The sequence below is a fragment of the Diaphorina citri genome, unplaced genomic scaffold (assembly GCF_000475195.1).
Source record: "Diaphorina citri unplaced genomic scaffold, Diaci psyllid genome assembly version 1.1 scaffold3483, whole genome shotgun sequence".
In the NCBI taxonomy this organism is placed as follows: domain Eukaryota; kingdom Metazoa; phylum Arthropoda; class Insecta; order Hemiptera; family Psyllidae; genus Diaphorina; species Diaphorina citri.
Genome location: NW_007380889.1, coordinates 5,036 through 12,526, shown reverse-complemented (window position 1 = coordinate 12,526; position 7,491 = coordinate 5,036). Strand labels below are relative to the sequence as shown.

The 7,491-nt window shown below is 39.8% G+C and overlaps 1 long non-coding RNA gene across 1 annotated transcript in view; it reads right to left on the bottom strand.

Moving 5' to 3' along the window:
* Positions 1–2,968: 2,968 nt before the first annotated feature.
* Positions 2,969–7,491, bottom strand: part of LOC113471979 — a 9,460-nt gene continuing 4,937 nt past the window's right edge. The window contains exon 2 of the long non-coding RNA XR_003394478.1: positions 2,969–3,147. This is a non-coding gene — a long non-coding RNA (uncharacterized LOC113471979). The remainder of the gene's footprint in view (positions 3,148–7,491) is intronic.

The following is a 7,491-nucleotide window of genomic DNA, read 5'->3' as shown; positions in this document are numbered from 1 at the left end:
TTGTACCAGCACCGTTATCTCACAATTCGAGTTTTAGTTTTGTGGTGCTAACTTCACGCTATCACTGAAACTTTTGCTGGGAATTTGTACCAATGCCCATCATTTAGTACCCATTTTGTTCCATCGAACCCACTTTGTCCCATAATTTGTACCAGCACCGTTATCTCACAATTCGAGTTTTAGTTTTGTGGTGCTAACTTCACGCTATCACTGAAACTTTTGCTGGGAATTTGTACCAATGCCCATCATTTAGTACCCATTTTGTTCCATCGAACCCACTTTGTCCCATAATTTGTACCAGCACCGTTATCTCACAATTCGAGTTTTAGTTTTGTGGTGCTAACTTCACGCTATCACTGAAACTTTTGCTGGGAATTTGTACCAATGCCCATCATTTAGTACCCATTTTGTTCCATCGAACCCACTTTGTCCCATAATTTGTACCAGCACCGTTATCTCACAATTCGAGTTTTAGTTTTGTGGTGCTAACTTCACGCTATCACTGAAACTTTTGCTGGGAATTTGTACCAATGCCCATCATTTAGTACCCATTTTGTTCCATCGAACCCACTTTGTCCCATAATTTGTACCAGCACCGTTATCTCACAATTCGAGTTTTAGTTTTGTGGTGCTAACTTCACGCTATCACTGAAACTTTTGCTGGGAATTTGTACCAATGCCCATCATTTAGTACCCATTTTGTTCCATCGAACCCACTTTGTCCCATAATTTGTACCAGCACCGTTATCTCACAATTCGAGTTTTAGTTTTGTGGTGCTAACTTCACGCTATCACTGAAACTTTTGCTGGGAATTTGTACCAATGCCCATCATTTAGTACCCATTTTGTTCCATCGAACCCACTTTGTCCCATAATTTGTACCAGCACCGTTATCTCACAATTCGAGTTTTAGTTTTGTGGTGCTAACTTCACGCTATCACTGAAACTTTTGCTGGGAATTTGTACCAATGCCCATCATTTAGTACCCATTTTGTTCCATCGAACCCACTTTGTCCCATAATTTGTACCAGCACCGTTATCTCACAATTCGAGTTTTAGTTTTGTGGTGCTAACTTCACGCTATCACTGAAACTTTTGCTGGGAATTTGTACCAATGCCCATCATTTAGTACCCATTTTGTTCCATCGAACCCACTTTGTCCCATAATTTGTACCAGCACCGTTATCTCACAATTCGAGTTTTAGTTTTGTGGTGCTAACTTCACGCTATCACTGAAACTTTTGCTGGGAATTTGTACCAATGCCCATCATTTAGTACCCATTTTGTTCCATCGAACCCACTTTGTCCCATAATTTGTACCAGCACCGTTATCTCACAATTCGAGTTTTAGTTTTGTGGTGCTAACTTCACGCTATCACTGAAACTTTTGCTGGGAATTTGTACCAATGCCCATCATTTAGTACCCATTTTGTTCCATCGAACCCACTTTGTCCCATAATTTGTACCAGCACCGTTATCTCACAATTCGAGTTTTAGTTTTGTGGTGCTAACTTCACGCTATCACTGAAACTTTTGCTGGGAATTTGTACCAATGCCCATCATTTAGTACCCATTTTGTTCCATCGAACCCACTTTGTCCCATAATTTGTACCAGCACCGTTATCTCACAATTCGAGTTTTAGTTTTGTGGTGCTAACTTCACGCTATCACTGAAACTTTTGCTGGGAATTTGTACCAATGCCCATCATTTAGTACCCATTTTGTTCCATCGAACCCACTTTGTCCCATAATTTGTACCAGCACCGTTATCTCACAATTCGAGTTTTAGTTTTGTGGTGCTAACTTCACGCTATCACTGAAACTTTTGCTGGGAATTTGTACCAATGCCCATCATTTAGTACCCATTTTGTTCCATCGAACCCACTTTGTCCCATAATTTGTACCAGCACCGTTATCTCACAATTCGAGTTTTAGTTTTGTGGTGCTAACTTCACGCTATCACTGAAACTTTTGCTGGGAATTTGTACCAATGCCCATCATTTAGTACCCATTTTGTTCCATCGAACCCACTTTGTCCCATAATTTGTACCAGCACCGTTATCTCACAATTCGAGTTTTAGTTTTGTGGTGCTAACTTCACGCTATCACTGAAACTTTTGCTGGGAATTTGTACCAATGCCCATCATTTAGTACCCATTTTGTTCCATCGAACCCACTTTGTCCCATAATTTGTACCAGCACCGTTATCTCACAATTCGAGTTTTAGTTTTGTGGTGCTAACTTCACGCTATCACTGAAACTTTTGCTGGGAATTTGTACCAATGCCCATCATTTAGTACCCATTTTGTTCCATCGAACCCACTTTGTCCCATAATTTGTACCAGCACCGTTATCTCACAATTCGAGTTTTAGTTTTGTGGTGCTAACTTCACGCTATCACTGAAACTTTTGCTGGGAATTTGTACCAATGCCCATCATTTAGTACCCATTTTGTTCCATCGAACCCACTTTGTCCCATAATTTGTACCAGCACCGTTATCTCACAATTCGAGTTTTAGTTTTGTGGTGCTAACTTCACGCTATCACTGAAACTTTTGCTGGGAATTTGTACCAATGCCCATCATTTAGTACCCATTTTGTTCCATCGAACCCACTTTGTCCCATAATTTGTACCAGCACCGTTATCTCACAATTCGAGTTTTAGTTTTGTGGTGCTAACTTCACGCTATCACTGAAACTTTTGCTGGGAATTTGTACCATAGCCCATCATTTAGTACCCATTTTGTTCCATCAAACCCACTTTGTCCCATAATTTGTACCAGCACCATTGCATCACAATTCGTGTTTTTAGTTTTCCTGGTTTGAATTTCCCACTTTGGTACGGTCGACTTTGTTTTTCTCAAAACTCAGTGTTGCCAAAAGGTATGATATAACTAAGCCGAAATACGGTAATGTGAACGCCCTGTGTACGGTAATAATTTGGACGGTAATGTGACGGTAATGTGAACTCCCTGTGTACGGTAATAATTTGGACATTAAATTTAAGAATCAACCAACGTCCAACTCTTTTTGTGTAAAATTAACGTTAATGTACCAACCACACATAACGTAACTTAACTTCAGTGTTCTGACGGGAACTGGTATATTTAACTGGCTACCACAGTTGGTTTCCATGGGCCCTGTTACCTCACAATTCAAGTTTTTTGTTCTCTTACTTTGAATTTCCCGCTTTTAAGTGAACTACGGAACAAGAACATTCGTCGTAATATGTAAAGTTTAAAGTTTGATGTACCTATTGCTGATTTTTTTCTTCTTTTGAAGAAGTTTGATGGATGGAACTTTAACTGCAGAGAAAAGGAAGAGAGACCGAAGACTCGGATAGGGTTCTCCAGCTGTTCCGGGAAAAACGATGTTGATTCTAATATCGCAGCAGGAGTACCTACACAGAAGTGAGGAAATAATATATAATATATGGTGTCCGTAAGGTTTTGGTGTATGAGTAATACCTATGTATCTACTTATTATTGACGTCTAAGCCAGTTGGCGTTCTACAAACTTATAATATAATATCGTGAATTATTTGTGGTAAAGCAGAGAGGTTGTTCACAACTTTTGTGGATATCACAGCACTACCTAAGTACTAAATCCCTCCTTTTCTATAGTTAACTCTAGAATGAAAGACTATGACTTCTTCGCACCATTTCAAAATCTGGGCAGTCCCCAAAGAGGACCTTAGACTTGGACTTGGCCGGGAAGAGAGAATGTGAATGTTCTTGTTATGTGAGGGAGTTGAGGACACACAGGTGCTGACATACCCTGTTTACTTTTACCCAATGACACCGAAGGAGAACGTTTTAGACTGGTGAGGCGGTGACCGTTCTCTATATAACAAAGGACAAGCCTTTTACGGACCTTACTGTCTATTTATGCGTCTCTAGTTACCGTAATCCTACCCTAAGGGAGATAACGTCGAAAACTTATAATATAACACGTCAGGTGCGAACTTGATCTTTGATTCATATGTCTGCTGGGCAAGCTTATCTGTTATGCGCTTTAAGTAACTTGTCCTTTTACTTTGCTCTCACTGTGATGAATGAGGTCTCTGATTGCATAATCACGTCTTATACTAGTGCAATTGCACTCATATTGTTTCATTTACTTTTAAAGTAAGGTACGATAGAGTAGTTGAAGGGGTCGATGAGAAGTGTGGACACATAGATTAGTGATACATAGTAACGTCCAAGATAGTTACATTGATTCACACGTATTGGTAAGTCCGTAAGTACTTGTTATGAGAAAAAGTGATATTGGACAAGCAGTACGAAAACACAAAATATCTGTTAGTTTCAACAAACCTGAGAGACCACTTGAAAGTGCGTACTGTAAAGTTAGTGAGGATCATAATATTTACCACATCCATCGATAGTCAATAAAAATAAACATAATACAATACGAATACAATGACTATTATAGATAGTATTTATCAGCAAGTCACTCACTCAGGAACTTAGATAATACGTTACGACTCCGAGCGACTCTTAATACATACAATTCAACAAAAAATCAGAATACTAAGAGGACTATTAGATACATGGTAATAATACTTCTTCCTAAGATTATCGGTCATGCATTAAGAGCTATACAGCCCCTTGTCACTACATAAAAAATAATATCTAATCTTATTTGAGTTGCCTCACATTATGTGTCTGTCTATTGGAATAGTAGGCTTCATCTTCTGTCTTTTTGTCAGACCTACTTTCGTCGCTCAAGAGTGGAAGGTTGCAGACGAAAGTAGAAGATATAGCAAGAATAACGTAAACACGAGAGTGCCCTTGACTCATATAGATAGACATAGTATTGTGTAACCAAATAATGTACTCCGGGACAAAGGAGTTCAAAACACGAAGACAACTGATAACATAAGTGCGGAAAATTAATACTTGATTCTGTGTGTAAAGAAACTAAAACGGACTAATAAATAAAATAGTTCAAACTACATACCTTCATACGCCACATACAGGACTTTACGTTCATCAGAGGCGATTGCGTAGCTATTAACGTCCAAACGAGTTAGTTTAAGGCCCTTGTTGCACAAACATGAGACATATAGCCGTAAGTCCTCATCGATTAGTCCTGCCCTGTCTTTATTTATTTCATATACCTTAAAGAAGACAGTATAAGAACACCTACCGTATTATAGTATCGACAAACCTAACCGAGTAGCATGATGTCACTGTTGACACTCTTGAACACGAACAAGGAAATTTTCGTCTATATTGGAAAACTTTTGGACGGGGATCGATTCGGAAATGCCTATTTGACAAGAGGAGGACAAATGATCAGAGAGTCGAACTGGTCAAGTGAACAGAGAAGAGAGCAAATGGCGAGGGATGCGCGGTCTGAGAGTGTCAAGATTGCTAAACCGATCACTACGATTGAGGTCCGATCACCAGACTATGAAAAACCAACCGGAGTCCATGTCGCATCCATTAGCCATTCCATCATCGCATGGAACGGATATAAGAAATTACTTCTGGAGTAAATTCCGAAATAAACTATCCACATCTGTGTTTCGTCTTGACAGTAAAGCATGTGTATATGTACTCGATGCGAGGTATTAGTGAGGTTGTTCTTACTAAAAGAAAACGATACAAGTGTCTGGCTACAAGTAAGCCTAATTAACTCCTAATTTTTATGTGTTCATGTTCCGTCGTTCCTGTTGTGAACTGAGAGGTGTAGATCTATGAGAAATATCATAAAAAGCTTCGATTGGTGTAGGAAATCCCGACAAACGGGGGTTATATAGGAGTCTACGTGTTCACCCTAAGGTAGTGCTTAGTGAATTTTAGATAATAATGGTCGTATTAAGAGAGTATCGAGTGGAGACAGAGGCACAGAGTAGTTTTTGGTTATATGTAATTGTGATTTATCAGTATAAGAATTACAAGAATGGTGAATCAAGAAAGAGTAAATTAATTTATAAACTGACAAATAAACTAATGATATAAAAAAATGTAGTCATCTATTTTATATATTGATGGTTCATACCCCTTGGCTCTCTGATCACAGGGTGGTAAATTTTCCAATCTAGCAAGGTGTAGCATCGAATACCCCTTCTTAATTTTATCCCAATCTTACATTTAATAAAGTTTATTTCGTTTATAATAGTTGTAGAGAGAGAGGAGAGGGATAAGAGAGAAAGAAAGCGGAGAGAGAGAGAAGAGGGGAGAGAAGAAGAGAGAGGGAAGGAAGAACCATGTTTCAAACTCATATAACCATGTTTTAACTCGAGAAAAGGAGGAGGGGGGATAGAGAGAGGAAGAGAGGGAAGAGAAAGGGAGAGAGAGGAAGAAGGGGAGAGAGAGAGGAGGGGGGAGGGAGGAGGAGAGAGGAGGAGGGAAGTAGAGAGGGAGGGCGAAAGAGAGAGAGTTAGCGCAAAAACTTGTATAAACATTTACATTTTTAATTTCTATCTCCTCGGTCGGATGAATCGAATCAACCATCACGCAGACGGAACATTCGCGATCCGGCGCCCAAGCTAAGGGCCGGGCCCGCCTAAAATAGGACTACCCTATTACAAGCAAGAGCCTTGCCGACCGAAAGAGGATAGGACCAGAAGGAAGAGAGAAGCTAAAGCCCTGCTATTCTGGTATCGTCAATGTCAAGGAGACAGTTTTGAGAATTTTTTTTTTTTTTTTTTTTTTTTTTCTATCTCCTCACAGTTACACTAGTATTATTTTTTACAAGGAAGACTATAATACACACAAAGTATCCATGGTGGAGGGAGGGTTTATTTACTCCTCCAAGTTGTCTGGATTTCGGTGCGGCAAGTTTGGCCACCTTTACCATATTATGCAGCCACTTGTGCAGTATTATTTAACCATTAGCCATATTAAATAAAAAAATTCCAACGGCTCCTTGACAATTACGATACAGAATAGCAGGGCTTTAGTTCTTTTCTTCTGTCCTATCCATTTTTGTGCAAAGGCCTTTTTGTAACTAGGTATCCTGTTTAGGCGGGCCCCTTAGTGGGCGCGTCGTAATGTTCCGTCTGCCTTGATGGTTGATTATTGATCCATTACATTTAAATAACCGAACTCACATTCCCGTAACAAAAGGCGGGCGGTCATGTGAGCTGGCAATTTTGTGGTCCGGAATGAGTGAAATGTTTGCGAAAAAGTGATCTAGAATCCCTACCGAAACCGAAAACGGCAAATGCATATAAAACGGTCAATGCCGGCTGTAGTAGCCACGGATGCGACTTCGAAACGTTTGAACATTCATATTATATTAATTATCCATTCAATTGCAGGAACGAGCTAACCCATGGATAGCGACATAGCGTGTGTTCCAAACGTGCGGCCTCCATGACCCAAAAGTAAAAGCGGTCCCAGCTGCAAAAAAGCCGAAACACAAAAAGGCCCTACGTGAGTCGGAGCACTCTTGTTAACTCATCGCTGGTCACCGCCGTAATAGTCACATTTTTCTAACTACTATGCTCATATCTACTGTTGATTATCATTTCCTCCG